Raw genomic sequence first — 21746 nt, 5'->3', positions numbered from 1 at the left:
CCAAAGGATGGGGTGAGTTGATTCATTTTTACTGGGGCTATCTGAATCATATGAAAAATATGATAAAGAAAAATGTAAACAGACAAAAGCAAGCTAATTCTCATCTGACATCCTCTGGAAATATTGAGAAAACCAGAGCGAAGAGAAAGTTACAGTTAGAGAAGAGCACACCTGTTAAGGAATCAAGAAACTAATCCACAAAAGGCAAGAAGATATTTTGCAAAAAAAAAAAAAAGTAAAAGCCAGCAGTTCAGATGAAGAATCATCACAAGAAACGACTGAAGATGACAATGAACTATGTGGTTTTTGTGGGGTCAATTATTTTGATAAGAATTTGTTCACAAAAGGTGACTGGATAAGATGCCAGTCATGCAAAACCTGATGCCATGAAATGTGCGTAGGAGCAGCCGGGCGAAAACAATTTACTTGTGGAAAATGTGTTTAGTTCGCCTATATTATAAGTAGTTTCATGTTCTGAGTTTATAATATTTTATATTATTATGATTTTATTAGTTTACAACATTGTGGGTTTGCATTTCAGTACAATGTTGCAACAAAACATGTAATCCAAATAGCCCCACTAGTGATCCAAATTACCCCACCTTTTATGAAAAATCGATGTTTTGACATGTTCTATAATAGCTTGTTTATCTTGGAATATACTCGCGTATGAAAACTAAATTTGCTATTTCTTAATAGAAAACACCTCACTGCAATGTAAAATGATGTTCCAATTTTGAAAATGGGAATTCTATAGCTGTGAATTGAGACTGAAGTAAAATTGATTCAAGTAGCCCCACCCTACCCTATAAGGTACACATATTAACTGACTAGTACAAAGGATGCAGGATTTAAAGCCACTCAGATGAAGCTTACAGCAAATACAATAGGCCAGTAATATTAATTTCATAATCTCATTACCTCTATCGTAATTGATTCATAATTTTCATCAGTCACTACGTATCGTCCCTGGATTTTACATTTCAATGCAGAGAAAATCTCTGATATCCAACTGGTATAATTCACTTTATTGTATAGCACTGGGTCAGTCACTAACAACTATTACTATATGTGTAATAAGCAAATAATTAGTTCTCACACAATTAGAACGGAGAAGTTCATTTGTCTCTTCGACACAGTTATAGTTATATACTAGCTAAGTATATAAGTAAGTAAATAAGGAAATAAGTAAGTAAATAAGTAAATTAGTAAGTTATTAAATAAGTAAATAAATAAATAGCCTAACTAATAAGTAAATAAATAAATAAATAAATAAAGTTAAACGCTACTGAGAAAGTCAAGTCCGTACAGAATACTAACGTCGGCACATTCGGCGGAATAGAAAATTTCGTGTCTCTCCCAGCAAGAAGAAGTGTAAGTTCAAATCACAATAATTTATCCTTGATATTAGATCTAATTACATAGGCTGTATACAATAATTGAGGACTCAATACGGTAAACGATTAAAGTGTCTCAAACAAAAAAAAAAAAAAAGCGTGGGAATCTTGCCAAACAGTATTTTTCCATATTTCTGGCACTTTCATCGTTCACCATTTCCACATATTTTATTAAGAAACATATTTTATTACACTGAAATAATAGCCTATAGGCCTAACTTATAGGCGTTCTGTATATTGGTAGGATTAGGCTAATGTATAGTCTAATTGTTATGAAAAAATAATGAGCATTAGGGATAAATGAATTAGGGCCTAGTCTACATCCTCAGATTTCTTCCACAAATTTTTGTTATTTTACTTTTCGAAAAGTTTATTTTAAATTATTAGGCCTACAATTTTGTATTTTGTATTAGACATAAAAATTTTGTATTAGGCTACTGTAAAAAAATAACAGAAACCCCTTAAAACCAAACACGACAAAATTTGGATAAAGGATGTAAGAAAATCTCGATTTTTTTAAATTTAAACTCTGAAAATTTAAAAAGAGAATTAGTAATGATCGGAAAATCACAGTTAAGGTTTCAGCTCTAAGCATTTCAAACTTTCAATTGCTTCCCCTAAAAAATGTATTCCAAATGATATCAATCATTCTTGCAGTGGACTCTTCAAGTTCAATGACACCTTCATAGAGTGCAACATCTGACTGTGCTTTTAGTTTTCGTTTCATCCGAATTCGCGCATTATAGTGGCAGATATTGTTACTAATAGAAAGAAGTGTTGAATACTTCCTGTTGACGTGGTGGTTGTGTAGACGTGTGTATACAAAGACGGAAAGAAAATGTTGTTCATTACCTACGTTTGTTTGTGCATTAAATATCAAAAGCTGACATTCCATATTATAAGGTAAGCCATTTATATAATTAATATTTTCTGTTAATAACTCATCAGGCCTTAGCTCGTTTTATGTTTTTCTTAGCAAAAAATGTCTTCTCCAGGGTAGTGTGAATTAACCATTTTCCTTTATAGTGATACATTGCTGCTGTCTTTGAACAAGAATATATACTCGATGGTAAAATCTAAGAATAGGGACGTATGAGGGATTTTTACAGTCTTCAATGCAGCACTGTGTGTGCGTGGTGTGTTGCAGATATGCCAATGGAACGAGGACATTATTCTGAAAATATTCCAAAGTTTATTTGCGGGCTGCGGTTGGGAGTGTTTTGAAAGATAGATGGTCGTCTTATGAGGCTTCTAAGAAGTACAATGTGCCCTTTAACAACGTAAAGAGGTTTCAGTATGCATCCTCAGAACCCGATGACGTTGTCATTCCCAAGAAAGGACGGCCCCTAGCTCTAACCGTTGAGGAAGAGCAAAAACTGGTGACATATGTAATCAAAATGCAAGAACTTGGGTTTGGGCTATCGGCAAAAGAAATTACAAGATAACCCTTCACTTAATTAATAAGAGTGGTCGGAAAAATCCATTCAATTCTTTTTTGTTTTGCTTGCATTTTGTGCTTACGATGTTTAGTGACTTCTTGTCCCAGTAAATTAAGTCTTATAAACCTTGTACCACTGTTTTATTTTGAAATATTTACTTTTTAATCCTATTCCTAATTACCCCTGTACTATTGCCAATTTATCCTGATGAAGTATCAAATCTGGAAACATGTAAATTGTTATTTATTAGTGTGTTCTCTCTAAAGTAATTTAGATTTGTAGAATTTTTTTTCAGAGGTTTATTGGGATTTAATGTTTAAACATATTCCATAATAGAGGAACATTTAATTTCAGAATATGTAACTACAAACTGTGTCAAAATACAAAATATTGCCAAATTAGACGAGTCTCCCCTAAGAAAAACTGGAAGTTTTAAAAATCAATCACACAATAAAATAAGAACAAGCCGGCCGCCCCTTTCAACTACAAATGGCATCACGCCTAGCAGAGGCACTTCCAGCGTTCCCCAGTGTCACTCGACTGAGATAGGCCTATTCATCATTAGGGAAATCTTACGACAAAAATTAAGACTAAACCGGATGCATCTGGCACATTCCACGTTTATGAGGTTACAAAGCACGACACATAGGTAAGCCTACTATCGTTTGATGCAAAGAAACAGAAATTGACATTGTGACACTCATCGTTTACCATATTCAGTCCTCAATTACTCGACGATGAAGCCTATCTCGTTTATATGTGGAAATACATAGGCCAGTGATGTCAAAGCAAGCGCATTTTTCTGACCTTGACCCGTGCGCGGGCAGCAAGCGCTGAGTATGGAAAGAGGAAGGGTTGTGTCTATGAAGAGGCAACCTGTTGGATTAAGAAAACAGTGGTGCACAAACTTCAAACGGAACGTGAAATTTTATGTCGTTATTTTTATATGGCTTCTTTCTGTTTTATATTATCTAATAGGCCTATTGTCTGTAAAACAAAAGTACTAACACTGATTTCTTAATATTGCACTTGTGTTTTAAATCTTAATAACATAATAGAGAGTTAAGAAGGAATATTCACTTAAATTCCATAGTAGTATAATATTATCCTGTATTAAGTGGATGAAACACATCATTCATAAAGAAAGTGATATTCCAAAGAAAGAGATTGAGTATGACATGATAAGTTCGAATTTATATTGATAGTATTTTTAGCCTTAAAAAGTAATCAGTAAACTAATCAAAACAATATTACAATATAAAGCAAAGTTATCTAGGTACTGTATCTGTTTTAAGTGTAACTAATGTTAAATAACAAAACCCTTATCGCATTATACTTTTAAGGTGATATTTGTGAGCAACTTCCTATCATTAAATTATTTTCTCGAAATCTGCTGAAGCTATAGAGCTGATATTTTTACAACGCATGTGCACGTATCTTTTGCTTATGATGTAACAGTAGTTGCTTTGTTAATTCATTTCCTTACAAACAATTTCCATGCGAATATTTTCAAAATTTTCAATACACTATCTTCAGTAATACGTATATACTGCATATTAGATTTACGAAAACATTCTGTAAGGCTACTAAATAAATAGGCCTATTCCTGACAATTTCACTTTTCTATACGAAAAGTTGAGAAAATATTCCTTTTGAATAATAAAATAAAAGTTGTGAAAAATGAGCATTAAAATTAAAACTTACATTCTTATAATGCGCTTATAAAATAGTAGGGGTGGGACAAGGATATCAATAGGAAGTAAAGTGAAGTGAAGTGAGGGGAGGATGTAAGTGTGGGGGTCAGTAGTGGGGAAGTGGGGAAATATAGATGGATAGGCCGGTGAAGGAGAGTTGACAAGATACATTTAAAGAGAACATAAGTGAAAGAGACGGAAGTAAGTTATGACTTGCATAAATTTGCTATGTAATAAAGTGGATGGCACTGTATACAAATATGTGAAGCGCCATCTCACCGGAAGAAAGTGCTTAATGACAAATATATATCATATCATATATCATATCTTATCATAATGCACTTATACTTCTCAGGCAAATCTAAAAATTAACATGAATACAGTTTTAATAAGTTCTCTTCCCTTTATCTATTGAATCAGTGCTGGCCATTCCTGAATATAGCTCGACCAAGCTGCATATATACGAGGGGGATCCAGGAAATAACGACCATTTCGTTGTAATAATTAAAAAAAATATTTATTTGAAAAAACAAAGTCTGTTACATAACTGAAGCTACCTTTACTTCTCTACATAATCACCATCTACATTTAAACATTTGTCGTATCTGTTCACTAGCTTTAGAATTCCCGTGTTATACTCCTCTGCCGCCAGTTCATTAAGCCAGGTGTTCACTGTCTTCTTCAACTCTTCATCACTTCCAAAACGCGTACCACCTAGAAAGTCTTTCAGCTTAGTGAAAGGGTGAAAATCGCTAGGAGCAAGGTCTGGACTATAGGGCGGATGATCAAAGATTTCCCAACCGAATTGATCCAGTAATTCTCGAGTTGAAGCAGCAGTGTGCGGGCGGGCACAGATTTTGTGGTAGCCAAGATGTTGCGACACAATTTCACTAAGCAAAGAACGAGAAATGTCAGGAAAGGCAATATGCAATTCGTCGAGTGATGTGCGCCTGTCTTGCAAGATTCTGTCGTTCACTTTAGTCTTCAGGTCTTCTGTGATGAATGATGGGCGTCCGGGTCGAGTTTCATCGTGGACATTTGTTCGCCCATTGTTGAACATTTCGCATCATTTTCTCACATTTCTTTCATTCATTACAGTATCACCATACACTTCTTTCAATTGCCGGTAAATTTCTGCAGGTTTCAAATGTCAGGCATTCAAAAATCGAATCACACTCCTCACCTCACAGTCGGCGGGATTATCAATCACGTCGTTCTTTTTGAAGGAACACAAAATGCACAATGGCGGCTTGTTGCAACCAGTACTCACAACATTATGAGAACACATGTTAAGGAAGCCAGTTGATCTTCAAACAAGGGAGGGGAGTCAGCTGCGCGGCGGGTATGCGCGAACGGTCGTTATTTCCAGGATCCCCCTCGTACCACCTTTTTCGTCTGTCTCTTTCCTTTCCGCTGTAAAGCGCTCAGGCTCTCCTGGGCTTTAAAGCGCGCGCTTGCTCCTGTGGGCTTAATTGACATGCCTGACATAGGCTATTAGTATTATTGTCTTTAATCCCTGATCACAGACGTGTGTTTTTTTAGAAACTTAATTAAACATGTTTCATTACAGTTTGTAATACTACATGTCCTGGTTTACATCTGTATTGCCTGGGTTGCATATTAAGTTGAATTCCAGTTGTGTTAAGTTGATGATTGATAAGCTGCCATAGGCCTATACCTGATTATTGACTAATTACAATATAAGCTTCTATATTGCCGCTATTTTTAAGGAATCCCTGAGTTTAGTAATGTTGTGTTTTGTACAATTTGGCTATTACTTCTTAAAAAAATCCTATTCTGTCTTACCTAAATCTACGTTTATGTATTTACACTATGTACAGATATATGCTGATTACTACTCTGTGTTCTATTCTACTTTAATTTTTTTGTAAAGTCAATTGAATTCACAAATTTGCAAAAGTCTTTTAAGAATCTTTTTGTTTGGTCTCTTCTATCTGGTGGTCAAATTCCTCTCTTGGTTATTATGTTTCTCCGCAGTGTTTGCCTTTCCATGTATTTGGAGCATTCGAACAGAAGATGGTAGACGGTTTGATCTCTACCTTCACAGGGCACGTTGCATCTGGTGATATGTGGAATCTATAGAAATAGGCCATCATTTTTCCGTGTCCTGTGAACATGGTCGTGAGTCCCGATGTAATTGGGATTTTCGTAATTAGTCCCTCTGCGATGCTTGGAAAGTATTCCTTTGTTTCGGCTCCGTTGTTTGTAGCTCGTTCCCAACTCCTCATGCTCTCTTCTCGTAGCATCTTCAGTACTTCGGTCTTTGTGTGTGTGCGTGCGTGCCTCTGTGTGTGTGCGTGCGCGTGATCAAGGCTTTAACGTGGAAAAATTATCTTTCTTGATTTTTACCCTACAAAGACTTTTAGGATTTTCTCTAAGTTTAACAAGCTCCAGATAATTTTCATATCCAATGGACAGAATAAAATCATGAAACTGTTGAAACCTTCTTGCTGCATTAATTGATCTCAAATAATTTTATTCCATTACTCGTAACGTTTGATTTTCCTCATTACTTTTTTAATATGCCAATAAAAATCTGTGTTTTTATTATTAAGAACATTTATTTTCTGAAATGTTGAGAGCGTGCAGTTCAGTATGTGCTGTAAGTTCATGGTTGAAGTACAGCATAAGCCCCAATTCCGAAGAGATACGCTGACAAAGACATGTCCAGTTATTAGTCTGAAGATATCCGTTGCTCTTCATGGAGAATTACGAAACACAGTTTGATTTTTTTTTAAATTTCGCACCACGAGTTATGTTTACAAACTTTATTGTTAAGCGTATTCAGGGGCAGGCATACCGATGCTCAGTTTGGTCAGCTACTGCGCATTGCGTCATGTGGAACACACTTCACTGCAAGTGAGACCGCTTGCCGCTTAATCGCCACAACACGAGTTATTGTTTCGGGATCAAGTAATAAAAGACATCTGATGATGCCATTGTTCTGTTTGGTTCTGCAGCGTAGGGAATGCTATTGAGAGAGATGTCGGTCAAAATAAATAAATACATTCTCAAAACAGTTAAAGAATATGAAACTGTTTAATAAGGAAGAAATAGTATTGCACTAAACTTTAAATATTAAACATCAAGTTAATATATATATATAATGAACATTGCCTACGATTATTTCAACTATACATTCTTTTGTATTTTCAGTTTACAAAATTCAACATACTATACTAAATTTAGAAAATTGCTCCATAATTGAAGACCTCCCCGGAAGAACGATTAACATCAAATCTTTAAAATATGTGGTTTAGGTGGGACGAGTAATTTTGAAGATTTCATATTTATAACAATTAATTATTGCATTCAATAACTGAATAAACTTGTATGCTTGATTAGTCGAATTGTTTTGCTAGTAATTATAATAAAATATGCCCCTGATAGTAGGCTTATGTTTCTTTCTTCTGAAAAATTATAGTTTTGTTGGTTACATCCCGGCAGGTCTTCAACTGTACATTTACGTGACAATTTTCCTCATCTTATTTCTCTGTCTTCTTTTCTCTTCATTCAGATTTTGTGCTACCCTATTAAGATGCCGCACTCGTATGTATGTCCTTGTTGTAACAAAACATCTGACAGCTTCGCGCGGTATTTTTTCATCTACTGCTTCCATTATTTTGTCTGTCACGATATTAAAAATATTTTGTGACTTACAATAATAAGTGCCATGAATGTCTTTGAAAATGTTCTCACCTACTATCATAGCATTCACAAAATTCTGTGAGGCTTTCGTTAAATTCCCTCTGGAAAGGGAATCAATCCAAGTGTTCCCTTTAGTGGGATTAATTTCGCAAAGTTCGGGATGCTTTCCTCTCAATCGATGGGCAACATAACCTGCGAGATAATTCAGGCCTTCCCGACTTGCTATGTCGCCGTTAAAAATCCGTGAATCACAGAGTTCGGGAATATCCGCTACATCGGAAGTAGCTTCATCTATTGCAGCAGATCCCAAGCTAATGGTAAGTCTGAACTCTTTCTCAAGCAATACATTTTCATTTGCCCCTTCCTGGTGTGAAGAACGTCCTTGTATATCTGTAACTAAACAGGTTTCCTCAACTCTTTCGTCTACATTACGTTTTGTGGAGAAAACCACTGCCGAATGTTTGCCCATCACATAATTTCTCATTCGATATTTAAATTCTACAGGTGTTGGATGGGTGTTTTGATGTCCCATGCCTCTTATATAAGAAAAAAAGCACTCTAGTACATCTTGATTTAATTTGACAGTAGTTATGTAGCGGACTGTATATTTTTGGCTTAGATATTCAAACAAGTCTTTTAGGGATTTGACGCTCATAAGAATACCCTGCTGAAACGGTAATTTCATTCTAAGTCCCCTGGCTCTTATCGTTTCTATTATGTCGCTCATTTTATTTAAGATACTGTCTTGCTCATCTTTGTGCACACCGTATGCACTTAAAAGTACAGTCGAATTAAAAACATCGAACCAATCGTTAACAGATTTAATAAAATTTGCCGTGGGAATGGCGTCACCAGTAATGAGATTATTTTCCTGTGCATAAATTAGAGCCTTTGAAACAGTATTAGAAAATAGTTGTGCTGCCGTTTTTACCTTTTGCCTTTCAGACCCTACTACATCTAAATATTTTTGTGAAAGCTTGGGCAGTAGTGTAAGTTCAGATGTTGATTTATCAATCAGTTGTTGCACAAAACTTTTGTCTATAATGTCACCATTGGAAGTAATGAAGCCTTTGTCTAAGAAATGGTTTCTTACTAATTTCAGGAGATGTGGAATATCGGCGAATACAAACACCTTTGTGGTGTTGTCATACGGGTTGAGAAAGTGCGTGTTTTCAGAATTTACGCCCGTTTTTTCCACAGTGCTCCATTCGTCCCACCCATGTCACAACAGCTACCGTATGAAACCCACTTTCTTCAAGCCTTATGATAACATCACAAAGAATGTTTTCAGTCATCGGCTGATCAAAACTATAATAAATCGGCTGCTTTCAATTACCAAATAAGCCACGAGCCATGATAACCAGTGCATATTTATGAGGACCTACTATCTGACCTAGTTTTCTATCTACACAAATTGTATTATTTATTTTCATTTCATCAAACGAAATAACTGTTGTTTTTTTAAACTTGTCTAGATCTTTACCTTTTGCTTTCATTAAGGAAATAACATCATTCAAAATCCATTATCACAATTAAAATTTTGGGCCCATTTCCTTAAAGTGATTATGTCCGGTAACGGATATTTAAGTTGATTGCGTAAATATCGGTATGCCTTTGCACTAACACATTTCAATGAAATTGCGGAAGCGATGTCTTCTGCTGACCAATGAACTTTTCTTTTCCTCCCCAAGACGCAACTGATTTGGCCCGGAGTAAAAAAATTTGAGAGTACTTCTTTTATCTCGTTTTGATTCGAATTGGCTGCTTCTAGTTGCTCCCTTAATGAACATTTTTCTTTTTCAACCATTTCAGACTTGATTAAAACTTCCGTTAATTTAGCTTCAAGCTGCTGGACTCGCTCCTGCAATTGTTTAACTGTTTCCTGAGAAAATGGTTGAGGTTCATTTGATGAGACAGATTCATAATTTGTGTCACTTAGCTGTGCATTTGAGGATGGTCTGAAATAAAAGAAAAGCAGCCTATATAATTTGGAAGTGTGTTGAAAACTATGCAGGCCTAATTACCAATTAAAAATAAACTTAATTTTTCATTACACTGTTTTAACAATTTGAATGTATTACTTATCACTGCATTGAAAATAAACTGTAGCTTGTGACAAAATGAAGAAAAAATAGAAGGGAAAGTGAATGTTTTGTTGCTTGAGCTAAATACGACAAAATACTATACAGTATAAAGTTTTTTAAAAACAAAAATATTTGTGTGTACTTTCTGCTTACAATTAACTTTTAAATTAAATGTATGTTTATTAGGATATCTTACTCTGCTTGGTTGGCTTGTTGAAACAGTTCCCGCACGAGATTTTTTTTACTTCTTTTGTTTACCCTATCTTCCCTTTCAGTGTTTTTGATGACTGAAGTTGTCGGAAGATTCAAAGTAGGAAGTGCATCTTTCTTTAATTTTCTCACTTTAATGGGGGAGTACTTTAGAAGTTTTTCTTGTAGTATGAATCCTCATCAAAATGAATGGAACATATTCGAGCTGTAACAGAATTAATTCTTAAGTTCGCAATGCAATGGAAACCGTACAATTGAATCAATATCCTAAATATTTTGTTTCAATTACCTGTTTTGACGTTAATTTTATCTGCTCTCTTGCACAAAAATGTCCACATTTTGGCAGTCTTCGTCTCTAGGGAAACGAAAAAACTTAACACCTTCTTTCCCCGCAGTATTCCTCCTTCCATTGTTACAACCAAACACTGAACAATGCGACATAACAGTTCAAAGTTAACTGCTTGGCACAAACAAAATCAGCCCTCGTAGGAATAGCATTGCCGAATGCTTTGTTCCCTCGGCAGCCACATCAGCCACATGTGTTCCAAATGACGTCATGCGCTTAGGAGGAAATGCGCACACTTTTACCATCTCTTCTTAGTACCATGTGTCAGCCTGTTATGGGCCATCTTCAGAACTCTGAAACTAGTTAACCAGGTACTGTAATATTTAACACGTGAAAGATATATAATACATATTCCTAAAGTTTTCCATTGTAGATGGTAAATCAGATAATCATCTCACAGCAATGAAAATTAGTATATACATTCATTATTGTTGTAGAAGTTTATTGAAATATTAATTTTGTCGGTATTTATTTTATGTAATTTTTATGTTACTTTTTTATAGTTGTAACACTTTCGCATTAAAATATCCAGACAAAACTTCTCAGATATAACTGTATTACATAATATTTTATTATTTGCAACAGGTTTTTCCTTATATGACTATGTAATAAGCTCAGATAATACAATGGAAAAATATGCCAAATATAGATTTAGAAACAAAATGAGAGTGGTTGGTATCAGGATTATTACAACAATAAAAATAAATAAATTACACCAACCAGGATGACTACAACAACAATAATAATAAATAAATTGCATCTTGTAGTCAGAAAAAGCATATTTTTATTTGTTAGTCAAATGTAGCACTATTTTCTAAGATGTCTGGTGTATCTAGTTCATTGACTTTGTACATATTGACTTTTCTCTTGACCAATTTCAGTACTGGTACCTATTGCGTTAGCAGTATAATAGGTCCTCCTTTAAGAACTCTTCCCACCCCCACATTCAATAGTAGAATGCACAGAGTCAATCTCATTCTGGGTATGCCCTGATTAAAAATTTCTGTGCTATGACCAGGGAAAGGAAGTTCATGCCCTGAAAACATGAAGAATATATATATGCATTTATGCCGTAAAAATAGATAAATATGCAACAAAATATGCATTATCAGTCTGACATTATTTTAACAGAATAATAAGGTACCGGTACAGGTAACTTACGTTTAGTCTATGGATTTTGAAGTGATTGCCTCATTGCTGAATGCTCCATTTATGCTGTTATAGTTCACAACCAAGCAGTGACGTATGTTTTCTGTTGTCATTCTTCGCCTGTTGTCTCTCAGCATAGCTTTGTAGCGTGAAAAACTTCGTTCTACGTCACAAGAAGTAAGAGGGGTTTGCACAAAAGCTGGGAGCTGTTTTATAGAAAATTTTCTTGATTTTTGGGGTGTTTTTCCTTCAAGAATATCTTGAATTACTTTAAGTTGATAATAACCAGGGTTTTTGAAAATAATATTTGTTGTTTTCTCGTTCAGTTTATCTCCTACATTTCCTGGAACTGATGTTAAACTGGATATTGTTCTATCGAAATCTGCTAAAGACTGCAGTAAAGGAATACCAATTGCTAACTTGAGAGGCTCCCTATGAGGGTGTCATCATTAAATTCAAAATTCATAAACATAAATTAGTCGTGTTTACGAGGTTACACACTTTTAAAAATGAGGGAAAGACAAATAAACATACATAATATGCAGTTTCCCTGCATAAATGTTAAAATATGATGCTTTTATAAATAAAGACAAAATATGCACTTTTAAGTTACGCACAATAAGAGTAATATCATTGTATTCGGAAATTTGTGATTCATGTAGATAATCTTTCAGCATATTCACACAACAATAGAGAACAAATATGCAAATGCATGAAATTCCTTTCCCTAGTTATGACATTATATGACTCAGGTTAGTTACGCAGTACAAAAGTAATGAGGCAATGGATTTGTTCTTGTTTTGTCCAGCACAATCGTCTGAAAATAAAATTACCTGGTTTTTTACTGTGTTGGGCAAAGAAGTAAGAAATTTATAGAGACATGTGTCAATCTGATTTGAACCTCTTTTTGCCAAGCTCTTATATCAAAAATAACAATGGCCCTGGCTGTTTGTGATGTCATTCGTATATATATATATATATATATATATATATATATATATATATATAAATCCCCCCCCCCCGCTGTTATTTATACTCGCTTTAACATCTTTGGTGATATCGCGAGTTAATCTTCTGGGTGAAATCCGAAGGCCTGTGTACTATTGTTGAGACTGGTTCTATTGTTGTAAACTAGATGGCGACTGTATATGTATTACTGATTTGTTATGAATACGATTTAGATTATGAATGAGGCCGGTGAATTTCAAAGACATTGTGGCCCGAATTTCCTAGCATTTGGCTTGCGGTTGAGGGAAAATCCTGAAAAACCTCAACCAGGAAATTCAACCCGACCAGGAATCGAACCCGGACCCTCTGCGTAAGAGACCAGCATGCTGACCCTTACACCACAGAGGTGGTCATATTCATATATTGTGAGATTGTAACAGGACAGTTTTCTTTTATAATATAAAGATGAACATTCACCACAAGATGAAAGAAGTAGCCTACTTCCTGAAGATCAGAGTAGCACAAAACTTTGCTTGGAGCCTGTTTTGCTGATTCAATATCTTTAGTCTTTGTAGCTCTTGATGTTTCTTTCGTATATTGTAAATTCACAGGGCTAACGGCTTCGAAGCTGGGTACCTGGTTCAAATGAAGTGCACTGGTAGCAATTTAAAACTTGGGGGCATGAGATAGTTACTCTGCCTGCGATTAAAATTCACTTCAATTAATTCCCAGAGGTAAAAAAAAAAAAAACTTTATGTTTCTTTCTTTATATCTCTATTATAACTTTCTTGCAGGTTTAATTTCTCTGTTTCTGTACTATTCTTATTTGCAGTATATATATACACAACATTGATCTTTCTTAGGGATATAAAATATGAAGGATTAAAGTGAATTAAATACTCATGTGTAAGAACATGCACGATGATTAATATTTCAATACTACTTCGATGGTGAAGACAAAATTAATAACAACATTGTTTTTAAACAATGCAGGCAGCATTATGCTACCATTATAAGTACTGCAAGGTGTGCAAAATCTAAACTCGAAGCATGGATATTTTCAGTACGAAAGTGTTACAAGTCAAAATGGAACATTGCTTTTAGCAACAGTTGAGAATGGAAAACTGTTACAACGTAAAATATAACACTTTCCAATTTGAAAAAAGACTAAATAGCATAACTTTAAAACTGTTATATGTGCATTTATGTCCTAGTAGGTAATTTTTAGAGTTGTAACAGTTACCCTCATCTAAAGATTAAGAAGGTTAAAATTGAGATAAAACCTAATAATTTTACCCTTCTAGGGAGAAGATCTAAAAATATTAATATTCATGTACGTACATAAGAAGTAGATGAAGCACAAAATTGTTGCAAAGTTTTCAAAGCCCATGTAGGCTAGTTGTATTGATAAACGGAACTCTATGTAACTAAAGTAATTCCCTCCCTTAAATTCCCATGATATTCAATCGTGAAAGTGATTTCATTGCATTTATTTCTGCCAGTTATCAATGCACTTACCGGTACATGTAAATTAAGATATGAAGAGTCCATTGCAAGAATGATGGATGTCATTTGGAAAACATTTTTCAGGAGAAACAATTGAAAGTTTGAAATGCTTAGCGCTCAAAGCTTAACTGTAATTTTCCGATCATTACTGGACAATAACTATCAGTGTTAATGCCATATAGGCCTAACTCTCTATGTACAGTCTACATGTCTTAAGCTATACATTGACAGTATTGGTTCATTTTCGAAAAGAAAGTGACATCCATCATTCTTGCAGTGGACTCTTCATATGCTTATTGCTTACCTATCTTGTACACTAAGTTGATTCTCCATTCCTTCAGGGCTGCGAACCTGCCAATAACGTTCTCATGGAGGGCCTGTGATTCCATCATCTTGTCCAACATATCTTTTTGGAGCGAAATATTCCCTAATGCTGACAGTCTCTACTGTGACATTGAGTTTCTTTGTTTTGTTTTTATTCGTTTTAAACACGAGAAGCTCCTCTCGACCGGTACGCTAGTAAGACGGTAGTATTAAAATGAGGGAATATAACTTATACACTTCTCCAAATACATCTTTGTGTCACGAAGAAGTCTAGCACTTTCTTAACTGGTATATTCCTATATTCACTGTTCTGGTATAAAACTCAAGTTCAACTTTTGGAACCTGCGTCTTTTTTTAATATGTAGAAATAGCTAGCTTATACTGAAAAAAGCGGATCATGTGGGAAATTTCTACTATAGGTAATAATTGTCAAATTTTGAAGTATCAGCAAGGCTGACGAAACGAAGTATTTCTAAATCCCCAAATCTTTTATCGATCTGCATGATGATGTTGTCAATGACCTCAAAGAACAATATCTTGTAATTACGATCATGTTCTACATCACTTTTTCCACTGTAGCCGCAGTCTGTACTTTCTCCCTGAGAATTCACTTCTACTCTTTGCTACGTTCAAAATTCTAGCATAGTGCAGTAGGCCATCTGAAATTTCCACATTAAGCGAAGAAGTGCTTTCGTCATGGTCCCGAAATGATAATTCCTGCTTGCTTAAATACAAAGCAGTGTCGATGACTGACCGCATAACATTTTCAATATATTGTACTAACAATAGCCTAGCATTTTCTTTCAGGTTATTCCCAATAGTGTTCATATTTTTCTGTAAAGTTTTGAACTGCAGCACGCACTTAAAAAAATGTTCCGCCGAATTTTCATGTTTTTGTAGAGCAAGATTAACATTATTTTAGAAAATCGCTGAATCCGGCTTCATTCCACACATTTTTTTAACTCAAAGTAGTAGGCATGACTAACAAAATAGTATTTCAATGTAGTGGCTCCCACACAACCACTCGCTGATGCTTGCAGTACCATGAAGTTTTAAAATTAAGTTCGTATGATTTACCAGCTTGTGAGTTTAACTTTTTACAGTTTATGTCTAAAATTGGTTGAGTACTGTCTAAAAACAATAGATATCTCTTATACTGCTCACACCAGGATTAAACGAGGTTTGAATTAATGTACACACTGTGTCATTGAACGGATTCATTTGCACATTGCAACATAACAATACAAAAACTTATATGGTAGGTCCTAACACACTTATTAGAAATTAATTAAAAACTGAAATGCACTTAATATCTTCACCTAATAAAGTGATAAGTAAAATAAATTATATTTAAAAAATTAGGCCTATCACAACTGAATAGCTCGACATATGCCTACCGACACAAAACACGACGAAAAACAGACTGAGGAAAGGCAAAAATTCATTCAAACTTCCACTAAAAAGGCTGTGTTCGGAATATCAAACTTTCTTTCCATTGCTTTCATAGTATTAATTTTTAATAGAATTTTCCTATGAGGAACAGTAAAATTGTGGCCAGAAGAATAAAAAATGAAAGGAATGAAGATATCAGCACAAAAATTAAAAACATAAAACATAATAGGACCTATATGGGAAGAAGAATTGACGAAGCAGAATTTTTAGGAAAGAATTTTCTTTAGGACGGGCCATGTTGCTGGACAGACAAGTAGTCGTAAATCTCCGTGTCACCCATTATAGAAAGCGCATCGGCTGGGCTGAAGGCCAAACACGTGTTCGTCACAGCAACACCCGTTTCTTGATTGGCGGGGAAGTGCGGGGGAAATGTCTCAGTCGTTGTCATAGCAACCACCCTAACATAGAAGAACAAAATAATATTTTAAATCTGAGAATCATTGCCTCGTCGCTGCTGCTCAAGGAACTGAGACGTGAACAGCGGGAATATTAAAACAGCCTGGTGATGCTGTACTTGACATTTATTGATTCATATCGCTATAGTTTTTAAATTGAATAATTTAATACATGAAATATAAATCAAATGGCTCGCAAAATAACAAGTGAAATGTTCTTCACCTTCTTCATTTGAATGGCCGCTACTGCTATACAGTAGAATCTCGCTAGTTCGAACCAATTGGGACAGGGACCTGTTCGGATTATCGAAATTTGGGATTAAGTGAGGGACAGGAATGCAAGTAGGGAAACCACGCCTTATCCATCCCCTCCCCACCCCTCACTGATCACCCTCTGTTCAGTTTCATGGTCGGAAGAAGCTTAGGCTACAGATTATCATAAACTTATAGCAAACAAGAACTTACATTCATTCATCAGTGATAAAGTAAGTTGTAGTACTGTGTATACCTGTATAACCTGTTTCGTATTTACTTTTAAATATTTATGAAGACTTTCGGTATTTTTTTAGTTTTCCATTGTTCTCTTCTGTTCTCTGTTCCATTCCAGCTTGGGCTGATTAGTTGGTTGGTTTTGTCCGAGATTTTCCCCAATCGTAAGGCGAATGTCAGGTAATCTGTGGCGAATCCTCGAACTCCTTTCGCCAAATACCATCTCGCTATCACCAATTCCATTAACACTAAATAACCTAGTAGTTGATACGGCGTCGTTAAATAACCAAATAAAACAAGAGTATTATATTATTCCTTGAACTTCATATCGCCACCGGCGTAGCTTAGACGGCTGAGACGCTTACCAGCCGATTTGGAGTGCGCTCGGGAGTGGGTTCGATTCCTGCTTGGGCTGATTACCTGATTGGGTTTTTACAGAGATTTTCCCCAACAGTAAAGTGAATGTCAGTTAAAATCTTAATTTTGTTGCATGTTTTTTCCTTTATATTAGCTAAATTCCAGGATGTTGCCTCCTCTCTCAGAGATTTGCATGGCAGTCATTTGAAAGAAGGTGACTAATTTTAAGAAGTTGTGGTGCGAGTACGTTGAATAACATTTAAATGTCATTTTCTTTTAATTTCATGTCATTTTTCCAATAGTTTAAGGGCATTTTAATGATCATTTTAAGTAGATTTTCAGGTAATCAACATCCTAAATATAAGGTTATGTTTAGTGAAAAAGTTAAGAAGCTGTTAGTGGTGAACAGGTTCAAATTCTGCTTTGACAAACGGTTACGTGATGATGTGGAACGGTACAAATACACGAAAAGGACATGTGAGTGTTTTTGTAATTTACATTCAGTGAATGTCATTATTGGTTCTCAGTTGTGCCATTCCGACGAATGTGATGATCAGACACTTAACGTTGCTACACTTACGTCTCACAATGTCGAACGTATAAGAAAGAACATTCACTCCAGTCGTAGTAGATTTCTTCCGAAGTTGCCTAAAACCCTAGCAGAATTACATGAATCATTGAAAAAAAAAAAAAAAAAAAAAACATTGTCTTATTAACATGTATAAGCAATGTGGATGTTCTCTCGAAAATGATAACCCTATTTTTACATGGAACGTTCAAATCCTGTCCGTCTTTTTTTTTTTTATCAGATTTTCATAGTGCATGGATCAAGGAATAATCATTACGTCCCTCTAGTTTTTTCTTCCTGCCAGGTAAAACTGTCGAAATATACTAAATGTCTCCTCAAGTACTAAAAAATCATATAAATCCCGATGCTGTTTTAGCTGATTTTGAGAAAAGCATTCACTCAGCAGTTCTCTGTTTGGCCAGAAGCTATACTACGAGTAAAAAGCTGCAGGTTCCATTTGGCGCAATGTTCCATTCATTCATTCATTTATTTTATTCCATAGATCTTACATGAGCAATGAAGCTTTAAGATGTGGAACATGTCAACATTTTACAATATTACAATTACAATTTTTACAAATTTTTATAGTTTTACAATTTAGTAATTTTCTACAATTTTTACAATTTTGTACAATTTTTTTATATATATATATTTTTTTACATTTTGGCGAGATGTAGTGAGATGAGATGAGGTCCGAGGATTCGCCAAAATATTACCCGGCATTTGCCTTTTCGGTGGGGGAAACCTCGGAAAAACCCAACCAGGTAATCAAATCAAAGGGGGTAATCAAATCAAAGGGGTTGATGCCAAGGACTCGCTATAGACCATCCGGCTTCAGTCCCACGGCTGGGGAAAACCTCCGAAGAAACCAAAGTCCAAAGGGGGATCCAACCCAAGCCCGAACGCAGCTCCGGATCAGCAGCCCAGCGAGTCTGTCGACTGAGCAACATCGATGGCTCTACTAAAAGTATACAATACATAGCCAATCAGATTATTAAATTTACAAACGCAAACGATCATTCATAAGTTGAGCTATATTATAATACAAAACAATTTAATTAAATTTAAGGCATAAACAATTCAACCAGTTGTGATATACAGAAATTGATAATACATATCATGCAAACTACTTCAAATTACAAACACAAACAATTTATCAGTAGAGCTATATAGATTACTATTCAATTTAAAGCATATACAATTCATCGGCCAAATCTATACAAATATATACAATACAAAGTAGTATGCTTTCATTAAGCTATACGAATTTGTGCAATTAATATCAAGTAGATTAATTCAATTTATAATCATAAACAATTCATCAGTTGAGCTATACATATTACCATTCAATTTACAGTAGGTCTATATACAATTCATCAGTAGAGCTACACAGACTAGTAATCATTTTAAGAACACATACAATTCATCAGCCAAACTATACAAACATATACAATCAAATTAGTTCAATTTACAAACTTATTTTCGTTAAGCTATACAATTCATATGAAGTAGATTAATTCAATTTATAAGCTTAAACAATTCATCAGTTGACCTATACAGTATACTATTCAATTTACAGTACATACAATTCATCAGTTATGCTAAACAAAAAATACAATACATAGTAAACAGATTAAGTCAATATAAAACATATTTTAGTTGAGCTATATAAAATTGTACATGTCATTTAAGTAGAATAATTCAATTCACAAGCATAAACAGTTCATCAATTGTGTAGAAGGTATGAGTATGTAGAAATTTGGTTAATTCTTTTCTGAACCTTTTCTCGTTGTTCTTCAAATCTTTAAGATAATTAGGCAGTGCATTGAAGATTGTTATACATGAATAGCGAACTCCTTTTTTAAAACAGCTTAGACTAACAGAGGGTAGATGAAGATCTGATTTATGTCTTGTATTAAAATGATGAATGTCTTGATTAGTACATAATTTATCTTGGTTCTTAATATACAGCATCATTAGGGAAAGAATGTATTCACAAGGTCAAGTCAAGATTTCTAAGTTTCGGAAAATATTTTTACATGAGGTCCTTTTATGCACACCGGCCATTATTCTTATAGCTTTCTTTTGTAAAACAAAAACGTGTTTAGCTTCAGACGAGTTACCCCAGAATATTAATCCATATTTCATTACAGAGTGAAAATATGCAAAGTATGACATTTTAAGTAAGATTATATCACCAATAGTAGATAAGGATCTTAATGCATAACAGGCAGAGCTCAATTTACGAGTAATACATTCTATATGCGTTTTCCAGTTCAAGTGATTATCCAATTCTAATCCAAGAAACTTTGTGCTTATAGATTCTTTGAGATGAGTTCCATTTAATCGAATACTGTAGGAAACCTGAGCACTATTGTGTGTACTAAATTTGACTGCACTGGTTTTATCAACATTAAGTGCTAGTTTATTTGCATGGAACCATTCATTCATTAGATTCAGCACTGTATTAGAAGTGTTTATAAAATGATCGTATTGTTTGCTTGAAATAATTACACTTGTATCATCTGCAAATAAAATTACATGGGATGAATTGTTTATGGTCAAGGCTAAATCATTAATATAAACTAGAAACAACATTGTACCTAAAATTGACCCCTGCGGAACACCATGTTTAATATTTCTAAATTCTGAATAAGTAACTTTATGACTATTTGGTACATTTATTTCTACTTTTTGTTTTCTATTTGATAAGTACGATGTAAACCAACCCAACATCTCATCTTTAATGCCATAAAACTTCAATTTTTTTACTAATATACTATGGTCTACACAATCAAATGCTTTAGCCAAGTCACAAAAAATCCCACCTACATGTAGTTTCGAATTTAATGAATTTAGTATTTCATCCACCAAACTAAAAGCAGCATTCTCTGTCGATTTTTGTTTTCTAAATCCAAACTGTTCTAAAACTAATATATTGTTGGACTCCAGGTAATGATATAATCTATTATACATAACTTTCTCAAACACTTTTGAAAATGTTGTTAATAATGATATGGGTCTGTAATTAGCAATAGTACATTTATCTCCCTTTTTGTATATTGGTTTTACTATTGAATATTTGAGTCTTTCTGGAAAAATACCACATTGCATTGACAAATTGCATAGATAGCTTAACGGAGGGGATAATATTTCAGAACAAGCTCTCAGAACTTTACTTGGAATTTGATCATACCCAGAGGAATATTTTGTTTTTAGTTGTTTTATCACATGCATGATTTCTGCTGCGGTAGTGGGAATAAATTTGAGACCTAAAAACTCAATGTTAAATGCATCAGTTAGGTAACCAAGTGCAGCATCTTCGGCACAATCTTGAATGTTTAAGTTCTGAATAATATTTATATAGAAGTCGTTAAAATGATTTGCAATTGATTTTGGGTTATCTATTTTACTATCATTGATTTTAATGCAAGTAATATTTTCACTCTTTGAATATCGATTAGTTTCATTTTTAATAATATCCCAAATAGTTTTAATCTTATTATCTGAATTTTGTATTTTTTCATTCAGATACATTTTCTTTGCATCTTTTATAACTTTTGTCAAAGTTTTACAGTAATTCTTGTGGTAATTAAGAACATGAGGATCATCACTATTCCTACTCATTAAATATAGATTCCTTTTCCTAGCACATGATATTTTAATTCCCTGAGTTATCCACGTGTTTTTACTTTTACATTTTTTCACCACCTTGACTG

The 21746-nt window shown here is 34.4% G+C and overlaps 1 long non-coding RNA gene across 1 annotated transcript; it reads right to left on the bottom strand.

Moving 5' to 3' along the window:
* Nucleotides 1-10033: 10033 nt before the first annotated feature.
* On the bottom strand, nucleotides 10034-10884 carry LOC138715681 (uncharacterized). Its single transcript, XR_011336543.1, has 3 exons — nucleotides 10783-10884; nucleotides 10480-10698; nucleotides 10034-10157 (listed from the first exon to the last, which is right to left on the bottom strand). It is a non-coding gene; the product is annotated as an uncharacterized lncRNA (long non-coding RNA).
* Nucleotides 10885-21746: the final 10862 nt, after the last annotated feature.

The sequence above is a fragment of the Periplaneta americana genome, chromosome 15 (genome assembly GCF_040183065.1).
Source record: "Periplaneta americana isolate PAMFEO1 chromosome 15, P.americana_PAMFEO1_priV1, whole genome shotgun sequence".
Taxonomy (NCBI): Eukaryota; Metazoa; Arthropoda; class Insecta; order Blattodea; family Blattidae; genus Periplaneta; species Periplaneta americana.
Note: the sequence above shows the minus strand (reverse complement) of the source record. Positions and strands in the feature narration are given on the sequence as shown.